Consider the following 25812-nt stretch of genomic DNA (forward strand, 5'->3'; position numbering starts at 1 on the left):
GCTTCCCGTGGGCATCTGGTTGGCCACTGAGAGAACAGGATTATAGACTAGATGGGCCACTGGCCTGATCCAGCAAGCTCTCTTCTGATGTTCTTCATATATAAAAAAGGTGAAGATTAAGAATATTAAAACCAAGTTGCATAATTTATTCCAAACCTTGATAGCGACCTTCTCAAAAACTCTATACTTAGGCATATATACATATCTGAAGGATGTTTCAATATTAGTTCATTATTATTTAAAGTACCATCTGTGTGCATGACACTTTAACATAAAAGAAAAAGAAAAGAAAGATGGGTCCCTGTCCCAAGGATCTGACAATCTAAATGTTGGCAAGATGCAATCTGCCAGACTGCCAGGTATATTAAAATAAGGATGTATGAACACAATGTCTACAATCGCTCTCCCACACACACTAGCTGAATGACAGCATGTGAGGGGTGAATTAGTTTGTGCGATAATGGGAGGGGGAGTGAGCCATTCTCCACCAGGGCAGAAGGACCTTCAGGAAGAGATCCCAAAGGCATGGGCACCTAAGGAGAGGATTGTGACTACCTTCCCTGGCTCTCCCTATCAGGTTCCTACCTGCGCGTGGCTACTGCCTGTCACTAGGCACCACCAGGGGCTCCACCAGTCCGGACCGCTCTCTCTTATGGTTTGTCTCCCCACTCTAGCACAGATCTCAACAGATCCCCCTGCTAGGCAACTACCAGTCACGTCCTTATACTAGTATTCCCAGAGACTCTGAATACTGGTATTGTTATTCTCTTCACCGCTGCCACCATTTGTTACAGTTTCCCTTCAGCCTTGGTCATTACCTTACCCTCCCTTCTGGTCTGTGAAACCCCAGCCAAGGATCAGGCCTTTGGTAAACCAAATTAAGTATTTATTAAAGATAACAAAGCTAACAAGATTAACAAGATTTCTTCTTAAGGCACATAAGCATATGGTTTTACTCAATACTAATCCGAACTCCACCCCCCTCCTTCTCCACTCTCTCCTGGCAAACCACTCTCTCAAACCCACCAAACAACCCACTCAGTTTCACCACATCCACCCCGATTCCACTCTCACTCTTCCTTTTATACGTTCAGCCATTTTAAACACTCAGCCAATCATCTAGCATTCTACTGCCCATTCACTCCCCCTCCTCTTTCACTCCACTTACCATGTATCTTCTAAACAACCAACACTTACCATATATACATTAATATAGGAACATCACAAGGATAAAACCCTATTTCCCCTACCAGCATATGGTAGGAAATCATCTGGGAAGCACATTGCTTTTTGAGAAGGGGAGGTTCCAGCTGGGCATTATCATCTCAGCAATGGCTCTGGAAATGATCTCATTAAGACATCATGGGGACTTAACAGCGTGAGCAGAGACAGCCTAATAGCCAGGTTGAGCCAGATTTGGGCAGCACTGCACACAGCAGACTATCAGTTACTATTACTGTGCCGAGGCACAACTGGGTTTTCCTGCCCTACGGTCCAAAATGAGCAGCACAGTCCCTGGAAAAAGATCCACACAGCCGTGTGAGCCTGTCCTATCTGAGTCACAACTGATGGGAGCTGTAGTCCAAAACAACTGGAGGGCGACAGGTAGACTTAGGGCTCATCCAAACAGAGCGGGATAATCCATGTTTTTCATATCTGCTTTGTCATCTGACAGTCCCCACTCACCTGTTTGTTTGCTCTTTCCCGATGTAAAAAAACCACTTTTTTCGTGCCCGCACACGCAGTGGGAGGACCCCCACATTCTTTTCGCTTTTTCCCAGCTCCGCCTCCACCACAACCCACTACCAGCCAATTGGTGCACAAAATCTGACGTGTGCTCAGAGCTTGGAAAAGTTACTTTTTTAAACTACAACTCCCATGAACCCCAGCCAGCATGGCCACTGGATTGGGCTGATGGGAGTTGTAGTTCAAAAAAGTAACTTTTCCAAGCTCTGCGGTGTGCTCCTCCGCCCATTCACCCACAATCAGCAACACGCATGCACTTGAACATAAGAGCGCGAAAGTTTGAATTTCCTGTGTCAGTAATGGAGTTCCTTGCCGCTCGCCACTCTTGTATTTTCGATATTATGCAAAAATGAATGTTTTTGCTGAGCTTTTCTACAGTGCAGCGTTCAGCTGTGGCTGCCAGCTCCTCCCCAGGAATGCTGCCCCCGAGGGAAGCAAGCAGCACCCCCCCGCGGGTGGCTGCTCTTGGCTCGGGCAGGGAATGCGGGCAAAGAGCCCCACACGCTGCTGTGCAAAGCCTGAGAGATCCAGGCAATTCTGCGAGGTATTGGGGGGGGGTTAGAGAGAGAATGGGGCAAGTCATCATCATGTCGACTTTGCGTGGGGTTAACTGCTGATTTTTAAAAGGGATTTTTTTAAAACAAAAAAAAATCTCCCCTCTGAAATTGACAAGAGAGCGGGGAACAGGCTAGTCAGTTTCACGCCAGGGCTGCTCAAAGCATCCCTACAAATGATGAGGGTGCCCTAGTTACACAACTCTCTCCCCCAGCCATAAATCCATATTAAAATTGCAGAAAAGAGCCCCACGCGCTGCCGTGCAAAGCTGCACTGAAGCGGCCAGCACAGGCTTTACGGTGTTCCCACTGATAAAAGAAACGTGCAAACCACTTATATGCCAATAATACCTGTATTTCTGTTAGTTTGTATTGGCAATATTTCGCAAAATCGACTGTAAGCATTTCCACCTTTACGCATATTAACATTTCTGGAGATACACATGGCTGGCAATTCCACTTATTTCTCCAGAAACGCAGCGCGATGCTGTAGCAAACCACTTACAGGAATACCCCGCTATACGGACCTTCACTTAATGTACACAAATCAGCTGGGAGGTGTGATCGTGATCAGCTGTGAGGCGTGGGAGCGCAGCAGCAGAGGCGTGATCGCACCACCGCAAATCAGCTGGAACGTGCGAACAGCTGGGAGGCGCGGCAGCACAGCAGCAGAGGCTTTAGCGCGGGGCTTTGAGGCTCCACATGAAGGAGAGGTAAAAAAAAGGTGCTTCACTTTAAGGACATTTTCGGTTTACGTACTCGCTGTGGTCCCATTGAGTACGTTAATGCGAGGTATTCCTGTGCCAATATTTCCTGTATCTGCGCAGTAGAAGTTGCAGAGCTCCCCCAACACTGGACCATTGCTCTGATTGGTTCCCTTTTCCCAGGCTTTGCCCGGACATTCGCGCACATGCGCAAAAGTGGAAATACGTGATTGGCTGGGAATGAGGGAAGGAAACGCCCAAGAATCACCCACACTGTAAAGTCCGCGGTATTGCATCCAAGTGGCTGAAGGCACAGCGGATGATTCCTGATTTAAAAAAGCAAATAGCATTTTTTGCGGTTATGCCAAAGCGGATTTAACTGAGCGAAAATGCGCAAAAGCGCGCAAGGTCATCTGGACGACCGAAAAATAATGAGAACACAAAGCGATCATGTCACACATTATACAGTCGTCTGGATGAGCCCAAAGGCTGTGCTAAAGTTTGGGAGGGGAGAACAAAAGAGAACAGGTTCAAGCCAGGTACAGTTTATGTTGAATAACATCAGGCAATGCACCCTAATGGCAAAAAAGTGGGGGGGGGAAGAGATAATTGCCCCAAGAAGTTGTGGAATCTCCTTCCTGAAGCCGAGGGAATCCAGATGTTGCAAAAGAACAGGGCTCGAATTAGAGGGTGTCATTTATGAAAGCCACAGTTCCCTGGATGACTCCTGCTCCCAATGCTAGCCAAATCATGCTCGCTATAGTCTCCCCCCCAAAAAGCAGGAAAGATAATCAATCCTCCCCCCCATCAGTACTCAAGCACTGCAAGGGAGTCGCGTCTAACCCAGGGATTCCATTTCCTCTACAACATTTTCCTCCCCCCCCCTGACTTATGAACCAGAGGCAAGGTTCCCGCAAGACCCTCTTAAGATCCTGCCACTTTATTCACTTCCAGGACATCCCCTTAGTTAGAAATCCCATCAATTCCTATTGCCATTCAGGAGAAACTACCGCATTTAGATGGCTATTGGGGCAGGGGGGTCATTAGTTTTAGCACGGCTCTTCCCTCCCTTTCACCTAATTCCAGCTACCTGACCCCCATTTGGGTGACACCCCACATACACACACTCACACATCTTTCTTCCCACTTTCTGACAGGCTGGAGTGGCCCTTCTTCCCCGAACTCCAGCACACCAAAAATATCTGGTGGCTGGCGGTTCCACCCGTGGCAGAAGTTACTTATTTTGCCCTCTCACCAGCTCAGCCTAGAGAGGAAGCTGCTGCTGCTGCCACGTGGAAAGGCAGCCCTGCGTGACAAAAGGCTGAAGAGCGATACAAAGCAGGCTTTCAGGGCTAACCCAGGGCTGCCTCACCAGCGGCGCACATTTTCACGTGCATACCCTCATTCCCCGCTCCGATCCAGCACCCACCCCCAAACTACGTCTCCCTCCCCGCCCAGATTGATCAACTCAACTCGGCTCTGTATTTTTCCCCAGAACAAAGGCAAACACTTCCTGCAAGTAGCGTGGCATGCTTCTTTCTCCAGGGCAGCGGACCATCCCTCTGCACTGGGCAAGAACCGCACACCCTTATTGCCTGCACCCGGGGCAGACTGCTCCCACCACCTCACCCTTGGTACGCTTGGAACGCCACTGGTCCCAAGAAGCCCAGTTGCCCCCCAGCTGGCCGTTGCAGACAAGGAAGGGGCTGGCTTGTGCAGCTGTGGCAAGCTGAGCAGGCCCTAGCCAGCTGGGGAGGACTAGCCTCAGAGGGAGGCAAGGGTAACCCCCCTCTGAATACCGCTTACCATGAACGCCCTATTCATAGGGTTAACCATAAGTCGGGATTGACTTGAAGGCAGCCCATTTCCATTTTCCAAGTGGGTCCAGCATGGGTAGCATCATTTTACATCTTTTTGTGTGTGTCACTTCCTATATCAGGGGCTCTCAAACTGTGGTCCGCCGACCACCAATGGTCTGCAAGCTTCAGTCAGGTGGTCTGCAGCAAGTCTGCATTAAATATTCATATCGATTTTTAATTGCATTTTTATTGCTTCTTTCATTTGAATTCTGCGGATACAAATTGCAGTACAATGTAAGAAATAAGAAAAGCATGAATACTGTTTAAAATCATACAGCCTCTAGTACAGTATATTACAAAAAATAATAATAATTAAAAGTGGTCTGCTAACACACTCAGCAATTTTCAAGCAGTCTGTGTGGGGGAACCACTTCCCGGGGTGTAGTCATCAAAGGTCTGGGGGAGGAGGTCTTAGACCCCTTACTTTTTTGCGAGCACAGTTCCAGTAGACTCCCTGCATCTCCAACAACCCACGAGTCAATCAACATGAAAGCGGAGTGTGTTAGCCACTGAGAAGAGTCTTCTAACATGCTTCCTTGTCCTCTCCTGTTGATTGGAGCCAATCAGAGTGAAAGGAAGTGAGTCAGTCACTGGGAAGACCCTTCTCAGTAGCTTACATTCTCCCCTTTCATGCCCATGGGCTCCTAGGGACGTCTTCTGCGGTGGGAGAAGGCACTATCGAGGACCTCGGTCTCAACCCAGCAGCAAAACAAAAACGGGACGTGGCTGTGACTGTCACGACGGGATCCTGCACTTCTGATGTTGCCACTGCGCTATAGAGTCTTCCTCCTATATCCCATCAGAAAAGGAACAGAGAAGAAAGATGGGGCGCCTGGCCGGGGAGGGAACCAGCCAGAGGAGTGCTCGTGTGAGTCGATGCCCGCGCTGTTCTGACGAGAGGAAGCAGAAGGCGGCGGCCGTTTTGAGGGGCGGAGGCTGACTGAATGACTGAGGCACCTGAGCAGCCGCTTTTACCTCCTTTTCCTCCTCCCTCTCTCCGCCCTCTTATTGGTTTCGACTTTCTTTCTTTCTTCTGCCCGGAAACTCTCCGGCGGCGAAGCAGCCACGTTGCCTCGGTCGCACCGAGCTGGGCCAGATTCGGTGGCGGGTCCCCCTGAGGAGAAGAGAGGAAGGAAAGAGCCGCCCGCGCTTTTCGTTGCCCTCCTTCCGGCCCGAAGGCTCTGAGGCGCCCCTCCCCCCGCCAGGTGAGGTCTTTTTCTCCTCAGCGAGCTGCCATGGGGGGCCGAGCAAGGCAGGGCGGCGGCGCACGCTGCTCCCCAGCTCATTAATCTCCACCCCCCCCCAAAAAAAACACACATCGGAGTTTTTTTTTAAATTGAGGAGAGTAAATTGTGGGGTGGGGAAATCAGAAACTTTTCGCTCCCTTTCTGAGTAGGTCGCCCCCTTTCCTCTCTCGTTTGCCCACTTCCGTGTCCTGACTGAATCCAGCGCGCGCTTACCTAGGAGTAAGTCCCATTGAACCCAGTGGACCTGACAAGACATGCTTTGGATTGCACTGTGAGAGGGAGTTGTGGAGTCCACAACGTGAGGAGGTTGTTCTTATATATATATATATATATATATATATAAGCAAAATAGAAAATAAAGCATCCAAAATGATTTCTGCCCTCCTGAGGGGGGGGGGTGCGAACTAGAAAATATTAATTGGATGGTGGGCGTGCTGAAGAGTCAGGGCAGGACATCACAAGATGAGTTCAGCCCTGTGTGTGTTTTTGAAAGGTTTGCCCAGACTGTCTTTCTGTAGTGGGAAAAGTAACGAGGGGCTTTAAGGTTTGAGACTGGGGGAGGTTAATGAAAATGGGGGTAGGAGGGAGATTTATTGGGGGGAGGAAGTGGGGGTTGTTGTTTCTCTGCTCCCCCACTCCCATAGTAACTCCCAGCATGTCACTGGTGTCTGCCTCCATATTTCTAGTTCAAAGCTCTGTGAGAAATCCCCCCCCCCATTAGTGTCCCGGAGCCATTTACTCACTCCTAGCTTGGCCTACTTCTCAGGGTTGTTGTGAAGGTAAAGATGGAGGGAGTTGGTCCATCAGTGGGGGTGCTGAGCCCCTTGGAGGTTGGCCAAGATAAAAAATTAATAGTTGGGATCACCCAACAACCTTTAGAAACTACATCTGCATTTCAGGGACAGATATGAAGGGGGAGGGTGGAATTTAGTGTAGTTGTAGGTGCTTGTATAACACAGATACATTATATTACTAATATCAATCTTACTAGAATAATTGTGGACAAGATAGAAACCAAATAGAGTTTTGAACCACCCAGCCACTGTGCAAGAGTATTTATTATGGATTAGTGACTTCATAATTGGTTTTATGTGCTCTTTTTGCCTGACTAAGGAGTGGCTTAGGAGTGGATTTCTTACGTTGTTCAGTGCAAATAGTTCAGATTACATAGTACGCCTGCCATAGGTGTAACAACTGGTGATCTCCCAAAACTGCAAGCAAACCTACCAGCCACTGGGGACTTTATATATATATATTTTTGCTACCTGCCTTACTACTGCAAAAAAACTGGGTGAAGGGGGTAGGGTTGTCAGACCACAATACATGCTTGGCATGATCAGTTTGTACAACCTGGCTTATGGCTACCACAAACACTGATGCATGTGTTCAAGAGAGAGAGGGAGAGAGAGTTTTAAAAGCAACAAGCTGAACTTCACCAAAGATTGCTCTGGAACTGACCTGGCTCACCTTTATGGAGTGTTTTGAAGTCTGTGGAAAAAATCTACTGCTTTGTAAGCCTTACTCTTCTTAGGGTGTAATCCAACCCCCTTCCCTATAAGGCCTGATGGAGTAGCCCCTCCCCACACCTCAGAATATATATACGCACACCCTGCTTTTTAAGAAAAGCACTCCCAAACATGGCAAAAAATAGACATACAGAATGTACAAAAAGTAACATCAAGATTCTTATTCATTCAGTATGGGTTTGTGGATGACGAGCTGAATGTCTTAGGCTGCAATTCAATACTTGCTTAACTAGGAGTAAGTCCCATTGCTCAGTAGGGCTACTTCTGAGTGGACAGGTATAAGATTGCTAGTTTTGTATGTTGTTAGTATTGCACCAGGAGATAGCAATTTTTCAGGATTCAGTAGGACTACAAGGGTCTTCTCTTCTATGTGTAGTTGTGCAGTGTAATTCTATGTGTTCCCTTAGAAGCAAATCACATCAAGATAGTTGTGATTTATTTACCTCTTAGGAAGTGTTTAGGATTGTAGCCTAACAGTATAATCCTACGCAAGTCTACTTAGAAGTAATTCCCATTTCGTTAAATGGAGCTTACTCCCAGGTAAGTGGATATAAGATTGCAGCCTAAACTGGGTTTAGCTGTTGTGCTAATTGTCCCACAATTTTATTTATTTATTTATTAGATTTATATCCTGCCCTTCCTCCCAGTATATTTATCCTGTTGTATATTAAGAGATGGTTCTGAAAATGCTGTGATAGTGACATCCCAAGGGTGTACCTATAGACAAACTCTGTGTGATACATTTACTCCTTCCTATGTTACCAACCTGGTTGCAAAAGTAAATGTATCAACAGTATTTCTGAGATAATGTTGTGATTCATATTTGCTTTGTTCCACAAATGTTTTAGTTTGGACTCTGCCCTTTTTGATTGGGTAATCTTGTTGGCCTTCAGTTTAGTTAAGTGGGATAATTGAACTGGCTCCCCGTTATGGAGTGTTCTGAAGTCTCTGGACAAAACCCACTGCTTGGTAAGCGTTACTTTTCTTAGGGCGCAATCCTAACACCTCCTCAGTAGGGCCTAATGGAGCAACCCCTCCCCACACCTCAGAGTGCTCTGTTTCAAGGCTTTCTGCTGGATCCTGCCAGCAGGGGAAAGAGGGAGTTCTGTGCTGGCAGAGTGATGGGTGGAGGCTGACAGGGCTGTCCCTCTGCCCAATCCAACCATCTCCTAGCTTGGTCCAAATGGGGCTTGGCTTCGACAGCTAGTCTTGATTTTTAAATGAGTAGTCAACCATTTATGCAATAAACACAGAGATCCAATTTGCACATCACAGTAAACCATAGTTAGCGGGGAGGCCCTCTGAGCACTCCTCTTCACTAGTAAGGAAACAAACAACAATCTGGTCTGTTGGGTCTGAACCAAGGAACATGGCTTGTTTCCTCTGTGCATTAGCAGAAAGAGTGAAAGAGCCATCTTAGGCATGTTCATGGTAAACTATTAACCATGGTTTACTGTGACGTGCGCAAATAGGGCCACTATCAATAGCATCCTTTGTTTTAAAGCACACCAGTGAGAAAACACATGAATAACAAAAGCAACAGAGTATTTTGACACCTTAAGACATAAACTCTCATGGATTACAGTGCTCTTCTTCAGATGTATGAAGTGTTATCTTGAGCTGCGACACATGGTTTTGGGAGGTGTGTGGGAATTGTAAATAGCCAGGTCAGAACTTCGGATAAGACTTAATGCATCTTTAGAATTGTATTATAGTTCATGAAAGTTTATGCCATAATTAATTTGTTAGTCATTAAGATGCCATAACACTCTTTATGTTGTTTTTGCTATACCAGGCTAACATGTTACCTCTCTGAAAAATGAATAACAAAGTGAAAGATGCATGAAAAATGTATAGAGAAGGAAGAACAGGTGTTTTTCTGATGCTGTTTGGCTAGGGTGGGGCTAATGAGATACATCCAGACAGTGTCATTTGTTGCTTCCGTTCTTACAAACAGTTCATTAGTTCATTTTTCTGAGTTGTCATTAATATTTGCTCTACTCTCTAAAGTCTGCTTTTGTAACTCACAATCCAAAGATGAGAGGCACAGAATAAGATTTTCCCATTTCACCTTCCAGCCAGTGACAAATGAGAGAGAGAGAGTGAGATGGACTGTAGCGCTAAAAATGTTTTTTTTTTAATGTAGGTAAAGATGATTTTGCTCCTTCAAAGACCTCATCTTCCAAATGCCTAGTCCTAGGAAATTGCTGGTTAGACCCTTGCCTTTAGAGGCAATATAATAGTTATGTTTCTTTACTGAAAAGGATGGTTGAGAAACTAAATTAAATGAAGGCTTAACTAGACATTATTCTGATGTACCACAGAGAAATATAAATAAACTGGAAACAATGTGGGCAGGACAGGAGAGGGCTACATAATTTTCTGTATTCACTTGGGAGGTGTCTTCTTGACGGTAACAAAGACTGCTTTATGCTATTAATAGAATTTTTATTGAAATGTTAGCATAAGAGTTCTGTAAAGATAATGTTTAGGAGCACAATCTTGCTTGCTTTTCTAACTGTATAATTCTTTGTATATCCTAGAACAAATAAGGCCCCCCCAAATAATCCATTGTTTTTAGACAAAAAAGTTAATGTTCCATCCTTAGAGGCTGATGTTTGAGATACCAGTGTGCATGGTTTGTTGGTTTGGATGTAGTGCCAAACCGTCAGTTTCTCCAAAGCCTGGTTTAAGGTTTGGTTTGGCAGCTGCTCTTAGTCCATTGTTTGGCAGCATGGCAGCTCTAGTATATACCCACTTACTTGTAAGTAAACTTCCTTAGGATATATCCAATGTTAGGGGTCACTTCTAAATTATCTAAATCCAGTCATTTTAATACCCTAACCTAAAACTTAGACTGGGCCCTAGAAATTCTCTTGAAAGTGCTGTGACTATTGTACACCACATAGTTAAACTATGGAATACACTCTCACAAGATGTTGTGTTGATGGTGTCAGCGTTAAAAGTGAGTAAGGCAGATTCATGGACGATCAAGCTAATAAATGGTTCCTACTTCCAGGATCAGAGGCAGCATGCCTCTGAATACCAGTTACTAGGGAACAACTATTATTGTTGCTATTGCCCCTATGTCCTGCTATCACAGAGATAGGAACTGTTGGCCTTTCAGATGTTGCTGAACTACAGTTCCCATCAGCCCCAGCAAGGATGGTCAATCACCAGGGATTATGGGAGTTGTAGTTCAGCAGCATCTGGAGGGCGAAAGGTTCCTCACCACTGCCACTATTGGCTTCCCATAGGCAGCTAGACAGGTCTTTGGTCTGATCCAGCAGGGTGTTTCTTATGTAGAAGTGTACAAACAAAAGTATGGGTTAAATTATTGTGGTTATACATGGATGTGTAGGTTCTGTGCCTGAAACGTCTGCACTAAAAAAACAATTCTCTGTCCAGAATTTATTATGTTAAATAAATGTGTTCATTTGCTTATGTTAGTACTAGCTATTTTGCAAGTTTTTAAGGAGTAAAGATGTTTTTATAAGAGTGTCACTGGAAGACAGGCAAGGAGTGACAGAAGAGAGTCGTTGAGGCTAGGAGATAAAGCAGGCCATGATGACATGAGACAGTGATTGTGAGATGGGTGTATGAAGTTGTGCAGGGTGCTGAGACCTTGCCCAATTAACATGGAACTTGAAAATCCCTGGTCTGTAAGGGGAAGGCAGAAAATTCATAGGGTCAAAAAACTAGCTTAGTAATATAGTAAAATTAATCCACAGAATTAAAATGGGAATGGACTGCCTTCAAGTCGATCCCGACTTATATCTACCCTGTGAATAGGGTTTTCATGGTAAGCGGTATTCAGAGGGGGTTTACCATTGCCTCCCTCTGAGGTTAGTCCTCCACAGCTGCCCAAGCCAGCCCCTTCCTTGTCCACAACTGCCAGCTGGGGGACAACTGGGCTCCTTGGAACTATGCAGCTTGCCCACGGCTGCACAGGTGGCAGGGCACGTAACCCCTGAGCCACTCACTGTGGGGGTGATCTTTAGCTGGCCCTTTTACACCCAGGAGACATGAGTGGGGATTTGAACTCCCAGACTCTGGACTCCCAGCCTGGCTGTCCTCCCACTGTGCTGTACCAGCTGTAATCCACAACATGTTCTTCGTTTTTTGATATCTGTAATACCTCATCTTCTCCTTTAAAATCAAAATAGAAAATGCCATTTCTTCTCATTATTGTCCTTTTCCTTCCATTCACAATTTATTTCTTTTTTTATGCTAATTAGTGTCTGGCTAGACATTTTGATTAACATTTCCAAATTATATTGGATATGGAATATTACCATGTCATCTTGAACAATGATTGAATGACTGCATAGGTAGGGGAAGTGCACAATTATGACTGTTTGGCTAGACATTCTGATTAACATTTTCAAATTGTGTTAGATAAAGAGTATTTCTTGCCAGCCAGTCTTCAGGAATGACTAAGTGTGATAGGTGACAAAAAGTGTATTTCTATGATCTATTATATGGACAGTTTACCAATGCTATTGGAAGTACGTGTCTGAGACTGCTAAAGTTGTTTTATATAGCATGATTGGACTAGAGTGGAAGAACATGCTAGACTTGTGGCTGTAGGCATTATATTTTGCTAAAACTCCTTAAGGTGAAGTAATTATTTGGCATTATCATTCTTAAAAGTAAGTGAAGTGGAATTTCCTGATAAACATATAGGATGATGTGTGTTTTGAAGTGGGCTTTTCAAAGAAATTAGGTAGCAGACATATGGTCTCAATTTCTTAGCACTATACCAGATCCTTGGAAGGTAACCATTTTGTTGGCAACTCTTCATTTAGTTACATGGCTAAATCCTAGGCTGTAACATTTGTTTTTGGTTTGGAATTTGTGTGTTAATTACAGGATACATGATTTGTTCAGTCTTGATCCTTAAATTTTCACCCTGGAGTTCTTCTGTGAAGTCACAAATATCAATAAATAGAACAGAGAGTCTTGTGGCATTTGAAGGGGGTGAAGTGTGATATATCAAAACAGCTTTCCAGTTCAAAACACATTTGGGAATGGAGGACAATATGCCTTTCAAGAGGAAACGTTTGTGGATGGAATAACACAATTATTTAACTGTTGATTGTGACATTGAATAGGGGCATTTTCTAAGATGTTCACTCAGACTATAGTCCTGTGGATGCTTACTTGGGAGTAAGTTCCATTGAACTTAGTGGAACTTACTTCTGAGTAGGGAGATAAGAGTGCACTGTCAATGTAACTAGGGTAAATGGAGCCAGTGAATTAGATGGGAGGAAATAGCAAGTTTAGGTACTTTTACTGATATTGTTAATAGTTATTTTTTTAGTTTGTTTAATACACTCTTTAGTCTGAAGACATTCAGAATGGCTTACAAAGATTTCTTTTTAAAATAATTGCTTTTGTTTTCAAATATTACATAATATATTAAGTTACACATAATGGTACAATTAAAGATAACAAATGTATGAAGATGATATTGCTTGAAGACCTAAAAGACTTAACGGAAAAGCTACAACTGTAACCATCAAATTATGATGAAGGAAATAATATACAACAATTTAGGCATATTAAAAGGGTTGGAGTTATTATGCATTCCATATTCTGGCATAATGTAATTATGGGTTCCTGTTATTTTCTTTTACATTTACCTAAAGTTTTCTTTAAAATATCATTAACAATAAAATCTTATAAAAATACTAAAGCTCAGCAGTTACAGTATCAAAACTTGGCATAAAGCAGCATAAAATACTAGAAATCTAAAAATCTGAAAGACTTGGACAAATCAAAAGATCTTAACAAGGCTGCAAACAAATCAGTGCCATAATCCTCCCCAAGATGAGTGTTCCATGACTGGAATACCACCTCAGAAAAAGTCCTGTAATTGGACATTGCCCATCTCACTTCTGAAAGTGGATGGACCCAGGCAATGGTCCTTGAGGAAGACTTTAACACTTATGTTCACACAGGAGAAGATGGTCCTTTAGCTTTCTGGACCCTAGCCCGATTAGGAATTTTGAAATAAGAACCAGCACTTTGAATTACTCTTGGAAATATACTGGGAATCAGTGCAGATATTGCAACAGTGAATGTGCTTCATATGCCAGTCAGAAGTCTAGGAAGCTGCCTTATACTGAGTCAGACTATTGGCTATTGGCTCCTACTGGGAGGAAGGGCAGGATATATATTTAATTAATAATAATAATAATACATGTCTACACTGACTGATAGTGGCTCTCCAGAGTCCTATTGAGGATATTAACCCTGCCAAATTTCAGGTGGGTAGCTCCAGGGGATTTCATGCTAAACACCTTTAAAGTTTGCTTTTTCTGAAAAAGATTTTTTTTTTTAGGGGGCAGATTACCAACAGCAGGAGTGAGAGAAAAATAAAAATACTATTTAATCATCATCATCATCATCATCCCTGTGGTTAGCAATTGGTAATAATAATTCTTAACTCAGAATGCTGGCTAATATACCTACTAGGGTTGGCTGGCATAATGATGATTATGATAATGATTAATAAAATGCTGGCTGCTTCTTATTGTTTGTGAGTAGCATCTGGCAAATGTTGTTACTGTTAATAAAATAATAATATGCCCACAGGGTTCAATAATAATTCTTAGCAATCAGAATTGAATAAAAACATACAGACAACAATTAAAAAATGTAAATAAGGATGGGACTGGGATTGATTTGGAAAGAACAGAAAACATACACAAACTGAACAAATGCCACGCCCCCAAACATTTCTAAGAGACAAAACTTAAAAAAGATCTCTGAATTTTAAGTCTTCACCCCTTCCAAGCACTGTGACTGGAGATTGTTGAGTGGAGTGATAGAATTCTAGCCTTCCTCCCTCTCTCTCCATCCTGGTGTCCTTGTTTATGGTGTTGTAATTGCTCCATTTCATAGACACCCTGTCTGGATTTATTAGAGACTGTTTTGAGCTACAGATCTGTACAAGTTGATTCAGGACTAACCTGAATCCCTTCTGTAGAGATTTGTACCTGCTTCAACCTAATTTGGTCAGAATACAAATAAACCCAAATTGGATCCATCCTAATCTCATCTCATCTAATCTATAATTTATTTATTTTACTGTGCCTTGCAAAAGTAATCAGGCCCCTGACCAATGCTCTCATATTACTGAATTACAAATGGTACATTGTAATTTTGTTCTGTACAGTAGGGCCCCGCTTTTTGGCGTTCCACTAATACGGCGGTGCCAGGGGGCAATCAGCTGTAGCGCGGGGAGCTCCAGCTGCTGTGCTCCAGCTGACAGCGATCAGCTGTACCACATGAGCTCCCTGCGCTCCAGCTGATTGCATGCTACAGCTGATCGCTTTCAGCTGGAGCGCAGTGGCTGGAGCTACCTGCGCTACAGCTATAATTGCCTGGATTGCCTGGTGTGTTTTTCTGAGTGTGTATTATATAATACAGTAAGGCCCCACTTTCTGGCAGTTTTTGCTTTTTGGCGGGGGTCTGGAACGTAACCCGCCGTATGAGTGGGGCCCTACTGTATAATATTTTATGTTGAAACACTGAACCTCAAAATCAATTATTGTAAGGTGACATTGGTTTTATGTTGGGAAATGTTTGTAAGAAACATAAAAAACTGAAACATCTTCAACCTTCAGGGAAATTTTTCTTTATTGAGTCATCTTCCAAGGAAATCCTTATACATTTTACACTAGATCAGTGGCTCCCAACCTTTATGATTATGGGACCCCCTTTGTAAGCTCAAAAAAAATCATGACCCCCCCATGCTAATTGTAATTATAGTCTCTGTTGATTGACCAGCGACTAATACGTAGGGACAAAGAGAACTATTACAATAGTTATTGTAAAGAAATAGAAGAGGACAACAAAAAGGGTAGAACAATAGCACTATTCCAAAAGATTAGAGAAATGAAAGGGAAATTTAAACCAAGAGTAGGGATGTTGAATAATCTACAGGGAAACACACTGACTGACTGAGATGAATTAAAAGGAAGATGGAAGCAGTACAGTAGGGCCCTGCTTCTTGGCGCCCCGCTTTTTGGCATTCTGCTAATATGGTGCCAGTGCGGCAATCAGCTGGAGGGGGGCTGGAGCTCCCCGCTCTCCAGCTGATCTCTCCGGAGGAGGGGAAGATCAGCTGTAGAGCGCTACAGCTGATATCCTCTGGCATGATCAGACTCCCGTGCTCGATCTGATCGCGCCGGAGGAGTGGAAGATCAGCTGTAGTGCGCTACAGCTGATCATCTCCTTCTCGGGGCGATCAGACTCCCGCACTCCAGCTGATTGCACCGGAGGAGGGGATGCTGCAGCTGATCTCCTCCTCCTCCGGCGCGATCAGCGGGTTAGGTTCCAGACCCTCGCGTACTACAGCTGATCCGCCTTTTTGGCAGTTTTTGCTTTTCGGCGGGCGTCTGGAACCTAACCTGCTGTATGAGTGGGGCCCTACTCTACACTGAAAAACTATATAAAGAGATGCAAGGATGACAGATTCATTCATGGAGGAACCGTATGATGAAGAACCAGAAATTTTAGAATGTGAGGTGAAAGCTGCTCTTAAAATATGTGGAAGAAACAGATCACCAAGAACAGATGGCATACCAATAGAGTTGCTACAAGCTACTGAGACTGAATTTGTCCAAATTTTAACAAAAATTTGTCAAGAAATATGGAAAACTAAACAATGGCCCACAGACTGGAAGCTTTCAATATACATCCCAATTCCAAAGAAAGGGGATCCCAGGGAATGCAGTAGTTATCGAACTATTGCCTTAGATAAAGTAAAGTAAAGTAATGCTCAAGATTCTACAACAAAGGCTCTTATCATATATGGAGCGAGAAATGCCAGATGTCCAAGCTGGATTTAGAAAGGGAAGAGGCACCAGAGATCATATTGCAAACATATGTTGCATAATGGAATGGATCAAGGAATTTCAGAAGGAAATCACCCTGTGCTTTATAGATTACAGCAAAGTCTTTGATTGTATAGATCATGAAAAACTATGGAATGCTTTGGAAGAAATGGGTGGGTCACAGCATCTGATTGTCCTGATGTGCAACCTATACTCCGGACAAGAGGCTACTGTAAGGACAGAATATGGAGAAACGGATTGGTTCCCAATTTGAAAGGGTGTGAGACAGGGGTGTATTTTATCACCCTATCTGTTTAATCTATATGCAGAACATAACATATATGGAAAGCGGGATTGGACCAAGATGGAGGTGTGAAAACTGGTGGGAGAAATATCTAAAATATGCAGATGATACCATACTACTAGCTGAAACCAGTAATGATTTGAAACGAATGCTGATGAAAGTTAAAGAGGAGCACAAAAGCAGGACTACAGCTGAACATAAAAAAGACTAAAGTAATGACAACAGAAGATTTATGCAACTTGAAGTTGACCACGAGGACATTGAACTTGTCAAGGATTATCAATACTTCTGCATAGTCATTAACCAAAATGGAGACAATAGTCAAGAAATCAGAAGAAGGCTAGGACTGGGGAGGGCAGCTATGAGAGAACTAGAAAAGGTCCTCAAATGCAAAGATGTATCACTGAACATTAAAGTCAGTATCATTCAGACCGTGGTATTCCCGATCTCTATGTATGGATGTGAAAGTTGGACAGTGAAAAAAGCGGATAAGAGAAAAATCAACTCATTTGAAATGTGGTGTTGGAGGAGAGCTTTGCAGATACCATGGACTGCGAAAAAGACAAATAATTGGGTGTTAGAACAAATTAAACCAGAACTATCACCAGAAGCTAAAATGATGAAACTGAGGTTATCATACTTTGGACACATAGTGAGAAGACGTGATTCACTAGAAAAGACACTAATGCTGGGAAAAACAGAAGGGAGTAGAAAAAGAGGAAGGTCAAACAAGAGATGGATTGATTCCATAAAAGAAGCCACAGACCTGAACTTACAAGATCTGAACAGGGTGGTTCATAATAGATGCTCTTGGAGGTCACTGATTCATAGGGTTGCCATAAGTCATAATCAACTTGAAGGCACATAACAGCAACAATTGAAAATATGATGCATGGCAAAATCACATCTCCAAATAAACCTTTCCATAAAAAGCTCCCTGCAGACAGGAAGGCACTGCTTTCTTTTCTTAATGCAAAGGTCCAATGAAATTGGTATCCCCCACCCCCAACAGTCTGAAGATGTACAGTCCTGTCTCCCAACACCAGTGGGTGACAGTGTTGGACTAAGTTCTATGTTCAAATCCCTACCCAGCCATGAAGCCTACTGGGTGACCTTGGACCAGACACAGTCTCTCAGCCTGACCTTTTTTTCACAGGGTTGGTGTAGGATAAAATGGAAAGGGGGGAACCATATGCACCATCTTGAGCAACGGAGGAAAGGGGGGATATAAATGCAATAATAATTAAATAAATACATTTCAGCTGCATTATGTGGACCCCATCCTCAGCCAACCTGCTGAGCTTTTTAAAAATAGCAATAATAGCAGGAGTGTGACAGTAGTGGGGGATGCTAGACTGTGAAGACAAAAGGGTGTATAGATTGAGGAGGGGGGTCAGTGCTTTCACCTCTGTACCTGACTATCTTACCTCTTTATGACTTCGTAGCACTTCTGATTTTCAGTTTTTCCTTTTCCTGATTCATCCTACGTTCACTGAGCCTCCTTTTTTATTCTTTTTAATGTTTTCTACTGTGATTTTGTTCTTAAGTTCAGTTCTGAAGTTGTAGAAATGGAGCGAACTTCAGATGGTGTGTGGCAAAATCGCATCTCCAAATGTCCCTTTCCATTACAAGTTCCCTGCACACAGAAACCCAGAATCATGAATTGCATTAGAAACTCCCTGATGTGCTAATCTTCTATCTGCAGGGAGGTGTTGTTTCTTTTTTTAATGCATGGGTCCAAACAAATTAGTATCCCCCTTCCCCCCACACACACAGTTTGAAGTTGTACAGTCCTGTCTCCCAACACCAGTGAGTGACAGTGTTGAGCTGATGAGCTTTTTTTAAAAAAAGAAAAAAGCAACAGCAATGTGGTGGTGATGGGGATGCTAGATGGTGCACTGCAGACAACAGGGTGGATGTACTAAGTTGGGCAGTTAGTACTTTTAGGCCTTGGAATGATCATCAGAACTGATGATGGTTAGCATGCATTTGGCGAATGAGAGCGGAGCAGAAAACAGATCAGTGCATACGCAAACACACCTGCCCTCCTGCAAGCATCTGCAGGTGTGCATACATTCTGATGTACTGTTTCTTTAAGACATGTATATACTGCTCAGTTATTCACATTTTTAACTAGTGTACACAAAAACAAAAAACAGAAAATGAAGCAGAAAAACCATAACATTTTATCATAAAACCAATAATGTATGAGCAATTGTATGTCATCGTCAAGGGAAGGGCCATAGCTTGGTTGTAGAGCACATGCAGAAAGGCCCCAGGTTCAATCCATGGCATCTCCAGATGGGTAAGTAAACTGTTTTGCCTGAAACCTTGGGGAGCTGATGCCAATCAGTGTAGACAATACTGAGGTAGGACCAATGACTTGGTATAAGGCAGCTTCCTTTGTAGATAGCTATTATTTTTCCTCTATGTATACCACTTATTATCTATTGGCTTTTTAGCCTCTTCCACCCACACTGTGACAGATAAGCATAAACTGCTTTAGTTCCTCCAGCTGACCTCTTTCTAAACTTGTGCCACGACAGCATTCCTGTGTAACCTGACTCACACAATACTTGTTGTTTAGATCTTTAGGGCAGATAAATTTAGGTAGCTGTGCAGAAATTTATTTATAGGTTTTACTAACAGGGAAGGAAGAAAATGCACAATAACTTTCATTAATTTCCAGGCTCAATTATCTCCTTGTTGAGAAAAGTAGCTAATATAAAGAGAGTCACTGGGCAGATTGTTTACATGGTTAGTAGGCCATCGATCAGAAAGATTACAGGATTGTGTTGGTGTGTCCTTGTATTTGTCTGGTAACAAAATAAGGATTGTTAAAATCACCTCATTTCTCAATTTGGAGCTGCATATACCTGAACAGTATTTGTCAGTACTGACATCTATTTGACCATGATTGTACAAATCTGCATTATCTAGTTGAATTATTATTTTTATTATTATTAGAAAATCTATCCCGTGTTGTACCTCAGTTCACTTTTCTTGATGATGTGGAATGGCAGTGAATCTTTCTTATTGCCTCGAAAAGGCTTCTATAGAATTGATAAAACACTGAGGTACAGAAGAACTGTGCAATGATACAGTAATATATTTAGCATTAAAATGAATTTCAAGGATCCAGAGCTCCTCAGCTCCCTCAGAATGTGGAGAGAGGCTGAAAATTGTTTGGTTCAAGCTGGGCAAGAGAGGAGTCAGATGGAAACTGCTGGCTGGTAAGCTGCTACTTGGCTATCCTTGTTGTAAAGCAGGAGTAACCAGCATGGTGCTCTCCAGATGTTGCTGGACTACAACTACCATTATCTCTGGCCATTGACCACGTTGGCTGGGGCTGATGGGAGTTGTAGTCCAGCACCATCTTGAGGGTCACAGGCTGGCTACGCTGCTGTAGGGTATGCTTGCAGTTCGAGGCTTTGAAGATAAATGACAGCAAAATGATAATCAGTGCACTCAAAAATACAAATATTTTATGCTTCCTACAGTCAATAATAGAGCAGAAGGCAAGCATCCACATTTTGGAATAACTCAAGTTTCTGAACTGTCATCAAGATCAGCTCTACTGCAGATTTACAGAGTGCAGTAGTAAATCTGTGAGGTTGCCAGTGATGGTAATGCCAGTGTTTCAATCAGCAGCATTATTACCAGCCTTTTCACGAATGTCACCTAGCGGTAGGTGGATGTGTACATGTGCTGCCTGGTATTAGAAAAAATGTTCATTTGTCATCAACTGGTACTTCCCATTAGTCTACTATTTTTGTTTATGTTCTTCTCCATAACTTCAGATAGCTTTTTATTATATAATGCTGTATTGCAGTACCTTCTTTTCTGAAGGAAACATTTATTTAATAAGTACAGATTAAGTTTTTATGGTCTTTAAGTTGGCAAATGTTACTCTGTTGATTGTTTCACTGAAGACATAACAGTACAATTGCTCCTTAGAGATCAGGAGTAGTTCATGTCAATTGACAAGAGTGCCCTGTTTCATAAGATGATCCCATGTAGAATTTGCAGTTAACATTTTACAGAGTGTCACCTAGTACTTTTCAGTTTGGCTGAAACAGCCTGTCACACTCTTGGAATGTTTTTGTAATAAAGCTTTGTAATGTGAAAAGGTTGCTCACCCAATTAGCAGTCTTGCTGTCAAAGTCAGGCTACTAACAAATCAATATTGCCTTTAAAATGCGTTTTCTTTCACATGGTGTTCCACAGAACCCTGGGATTCTGCAATAGGAAAATCAGTAATGGTAGAGAACAAGGCGGCTGCATGTTGCTTTCTTCCTTTTGGAGTTCTATAATGCTATTAGGTTCAGTTCACATGATTACCTGGCACAAGGGAGGAAAACACGAGGGCGTGAAGATAAGGTGTTTGAGACGTTAGGCAAAATTCATCTCCAGCATCCAAGGTCAGTTGAATTAACGTTTCCAAAATAGCTTAATGCCAGACACAGTGTGAAGCAATTAAAAGTCAATGTTTGAAGTAAGTGCAACAAAGCTGGATATTTTAAAAACAAACGGAGGGCTGGGAGCACTGCGAGGTGTTGTAAGACTGTCTCTCATTTGGGCGCCATCTTCCTGATCCACGCGATTACCTGTGATGCCATCATCCATATGTGCAGAGACCAGATTTACTGAAAAGATAACAGAGATGGCTCCTGTCTAATATTTAAGGGGAGGGAATTCCAAAGGGTAGGTGTCACTACACTAAAGGTCTGTTTCCTATGTTGTGCGGAATGGACCTCTTGATAAGATGGTATCTGCAGGTGGCCCTCACCTGCAGAGCACCGTGATCGACTGGGTATATAACGGGTAAGATGCTGTCAGGTATCCTGGTCCCAAGCTGTATACGGCTTTGTACACCAGAACCAGCACCTTGAACTTAGCCCAGTAGCTAATAGATAGCCAGTGCAATTCATTCAACAGCGGGGTGACATGTTGCCAATACCCTGCCTCAGTGAGCAGTCTCGCAGCCGCATTTTGCACCAGCTGTAGCTTCTGGATCAAGCTCAAGGGCAGCCCCACATAGAGTGCATAGAGTAATCCAGCTTGGAGGTTACAAATGCATGGACAACAGTGGTCAAGCTAGCCCGGTCCAGTAATGGCCGCAGCGGTCTTACCATTCGAAACTGGTAAAAGGCACTCCTAGCCACTGAGGTCACCTGGTCCTCTAGCGACAAAGATGGGTCCAGGAGCACTCCCAGATTATGCATCTGCTCTTTCAGAGGGAGCATAATCCCATCCAAAACAGGCAACTGACCAGTTACCTGAACTCAGGAACTGCCAACCCACAGCGCTTGCTATCTTGCTAGGATTCAAACTCAGTTTATTGGCCCTCATCCAACCCACCACTGAGTCCAGGCAGTGGTCTAGGGCTTCCATGGCCTCTCATGATTCAGATGTTACAGAGAGCTGGGTATTGTCAGCGTACTGCTGACACTTGCCCCAAATCTCCTGATGACCACTCCCAAAGGCTTCATGTAGGTGTTAAACAACATGGGGGACAAGATGGTACCCTGTGGCACCCCACAGCACAACTGCCAGGAGGCTGAAAGACAATTGCCCAATGCTATTCTCTGAAAACAATCCTGGAGATAGGATCAGAACCACTGTAAAACAGTGCCTCTGATACCCCTCTCACCAAGTTGGTCCAGAAAACTACCGTGGTCGATGGTATCAAAAGCCACCAAGAGATCAAGTAAGAATACAGGGTTGCACTCCCCTTGTCCTTCTCCTGATAGAGATCATCCATGAGGGCAACCAAGGCCAATTAATTCCCATAACTAGGCGTGAACCCTGACTGGAATGGGTCAAGATAATCTGTTTCATCCAAGAGTACTTTCAATTGCTGTACCACAACCCTCTCAGTCACCTTCCCTAAAATGGAGTTGGAGTAATACCTGGGAGACAAGGGTTCGAATCCCCACACAGCCATGAAGCTCACGGGTGACTTTGGGCCAGTCCCTGCCTCTCAGCCTCAGAGGAAGGCAATGGTAAACCCCCTCTGAATACCGCTTACGATGAAAACCCTATTCATAGGGTTGCCATAAGTCGGAATCAACTTGAAGGCAGTCCATTTCATTTTTTTCAGTAGTTATCACAATCCAGTGGGTCCAGGGTGGGCTTTTTCAGGAGCGGTTGGATCACTGCCTCTTTCAGGGCGGCTGGAACCACTCCCTTCCACAACGATACATTGACCACACCCTGGATCCATTCGGTCAAACCCCCTCAGCAAGCTTTAATAAGCCAAGAAGGGCAAGGGTTGAGAGGACATGTTGATGGCTGCATTGTTGCAAGCACCTTGTGCACGTCATCACGCCTCATCAACTGAAACTGATCCCAAGAAGTTGCAGCAGACGTTGCACTGGACACTTCACTTGGGACTACAGTAGATGTGGATAGGATATCAAAATTGCTATGGAGGTGACCAACTTAACCCTCAAAGTGTCTTGCAAACAATTCACAATGTGCCTCCGAAGGGTCTAAAACTCCATTTTCTGAAGGTGATGTCATCAGACCCCTGACAATACAGAAAAGTTCCGCCGGACGGCTACTTGAGGATGCGATGGGGGCAGAGAAGTGGGTCTTCTTCGACACCCTCACTGCCACACAGTAGGCATGGTTATGATGTTTTACTCATGCCCGATCAGCCTCACACATCTTTCGCCACTTGTGCTCTAGACATTGTCCAATCTGTTTCATTGCCCTTAGCTCACTGATGTTCCAAGGTGCAAAACTGGCTCCACAATACTGGAGGCGTTCAGGGGCAACTGTATCAAGAGCCTGATGCGCCTCGCTGTTCCACAGCATGACAAGGGCTTCAACAGGGTCACCTGCTCTATCTGCTGGGAACTTCCCCAAGGCATTCAGGAATCCTGTGGATTCCATTAGTCCCCAGGGGTGGACCGTCTTAATCTGACCACTATAGTTCATGCATATCTGTTCAAGAGAAACTCAACACAATTGTGTTTCTCTTTCGCTATTTCACTTAGTTGTCAACTATTATACCAAATATCTAAGACCTCTGTTTAGAAACAGGCTCATCAGCCGCATTGAAAACAAGAATATACTTAAATTATGCAGCCCTCCTTCCATGATCATTATTTTTGTATTAACAAAGAAAATAGAATAAATGACATTTTTTATTTGATTTTATAAAATATAGGCACAGAAGTGCACACATACTAGCTATTGTCAAAACTTAGAGGAGAGGGGATGGCAGAAAAAGTGATGTGAAGATTTCTCGTGTCCTTCCTGTTTTGTGGTAGCCCTTGCTTTTTATGCCTTTTTTATTACTCCTGCTGTTTTATCATTTATTTACCAAGAAGTGTGTGTTCTTTTGTACCCCTGTGCAAATCTCAGAAATGGCATACCTACACAATATGGACTGGAATATTGCTAATAGATTGCATACTTTTGTTTCTGTGTTGTCATCTGTGTAGTCACACTTCTTGGGTTTTGCGTTACTGTAGAACATTTGTTCAAGAGCTTTCTAAAACTCAAGGCCAGTATTCACCCCTCTCCGGGGAGGGAGAGAGGTTCTCCTTTGTGCATGCTTCAAGGTGTGGGATGTGTGCCTTCTGCTCTGTTTCTTCATGAACTCTATTGGAATGACTCTGTAAGGATATGAGCTACCTGCAGCAGGAAATGGGGCAAAATTGTGTGACTGCAGAGATGTCCATTCAGTCAGTTAAAATTCAACAACTTGTTATTTATGGGCTCTATACAGATGTGCATATAGAAGACTGGAATCTACAAGAAAATAGGCTGTTGAGGATGGCTATATGAAAGGCTGCTACATGAGTTGCTGTCACACCTAAAGCGTAGTGCTTCATGAATGTGGTTAGACCAGAAAGTTGGTTTGCAGAGTTCTGGAATGAAAGCCCTTTGGAAAAGGCAGAAGAGATGGCAATAACACTATATGGGAGAGGTTGATTTGCTAGCTTGTAACACAACTTAATAGTGAAAACAATCCAGCATGAGAGCAATTGGGAAGAAAAATAATGTCCTTACTTTGTACCTCCATAGCACAAGCTAAAGGCTAATATCCAGGGTCTCTTGGCAGGTTAGGTTATCTGCTAAGAGCTGAGAAGTGTTCATGGCACCCATGGCAAAGGGTGCTAGGACAGGGGAGGTGACTCTGCCCAAGTGTTATCTATGTATTGCAAAGCTTGTTCCTGGAGGAATGTCTACAAATGAGAAGAGTGGTTCCCACAAGATTGCTTGGTAAACCTTTGACAGATTAGACAGCAGCCATAGTAACTGAAGATGGGAACTTCTCCCTTATGTAAAAAAAGTGATCTTCCATGCATGTGGTTTTGGAAAGACTGACCTGAGCAAAGAAAAATGGAAGGAAAGTCAGTGTTGAATAAAACTAGCAAGAATATAAAGAATATAAATACATGGAAGCTGATGCACTAGGAAATTATATAAGGCAGGGTATGCAAAACATGCTGAGGTGCTATCTCCCCAGAGACAGTGGTCAGTAATATTTCAGTGGCTAAAAGAACTAAGCAAGTAAAAAGTGCCAAATTGTGTTTTAATAGTATATATTACATGTTGGAAGGATTTGGCTGAACTGTGTGCTGTCAGGCACTACAGCAATTATTTTGGTTAAGGCATAACTGCAAAAAAGGATTTCCTGGTTGAATCATAGTGTGACATAGAAAAGGGGAGTGAAATGTTGCCAGATAAGGTTTCCTATCAATTTCAGGGCATGAGAAAGAGAGGCTCATCAGTAGTTTTGTAACTGAAATAATTTCTTCCTCTTTTTAAAACTATGACTTTTAACATCCAACTTGTGAATACTTTTATGCAATTAAAAAGCTCATGAGTAGCATGGTGAATTTTGATTGCTCTAATAAAGGTATTGTTTTGCTGCTTCTCTGAATTTTGTTATAATAATGAAAGTAGATTTTTACCTACTTTGGAGAATAGTGTATTTAACCATCCAAGAGGAAAGTTTTATAATTGGATGACGAATATAGTTTTTTAAAAAAGGAAGAAAAAGACCC

At 43.2% G+C, this 25812-nt stretch overlaps 1 protein-coding gene across 2 annotated transcripts in view; it reads left to right on the top strand.

The window, feature by feature from the left end:
* The first annotated feature begins 5672 nt into the window (after positions 1-5672).
* LOC133371327 (ligand of Numb protein X 2-like) overlaps positions 5673-25812 on the top strand; it is a 60809-nt gene continuing 40669 nt past the window's right edge. For both annotated transcript variants that reach the window (XM_061598628.1, XM_061598629.1), the window contains exon 1: positions 5673-6068. The gene's annotated coding sequence lies outside the window, so the exon portion shown is untranslated. The remainder of the gene's footprint in view (positions 6069-25812) is intronic.

Source organism: Rhineura floridana, chromosome 16 (assembly GCF_030035675.1).
Source record: "Rhineura floridana isolate rRhiFlo1 chromosome 16, rRhiFlo1.hap2, whole genome shotgun sequence".
Lineage (NCBI taxonomy): Eukaryota > Metazoa > Chordata > Lepidosauria > Squamata > Rhineuridae > Rhineura > Rhineura floridana.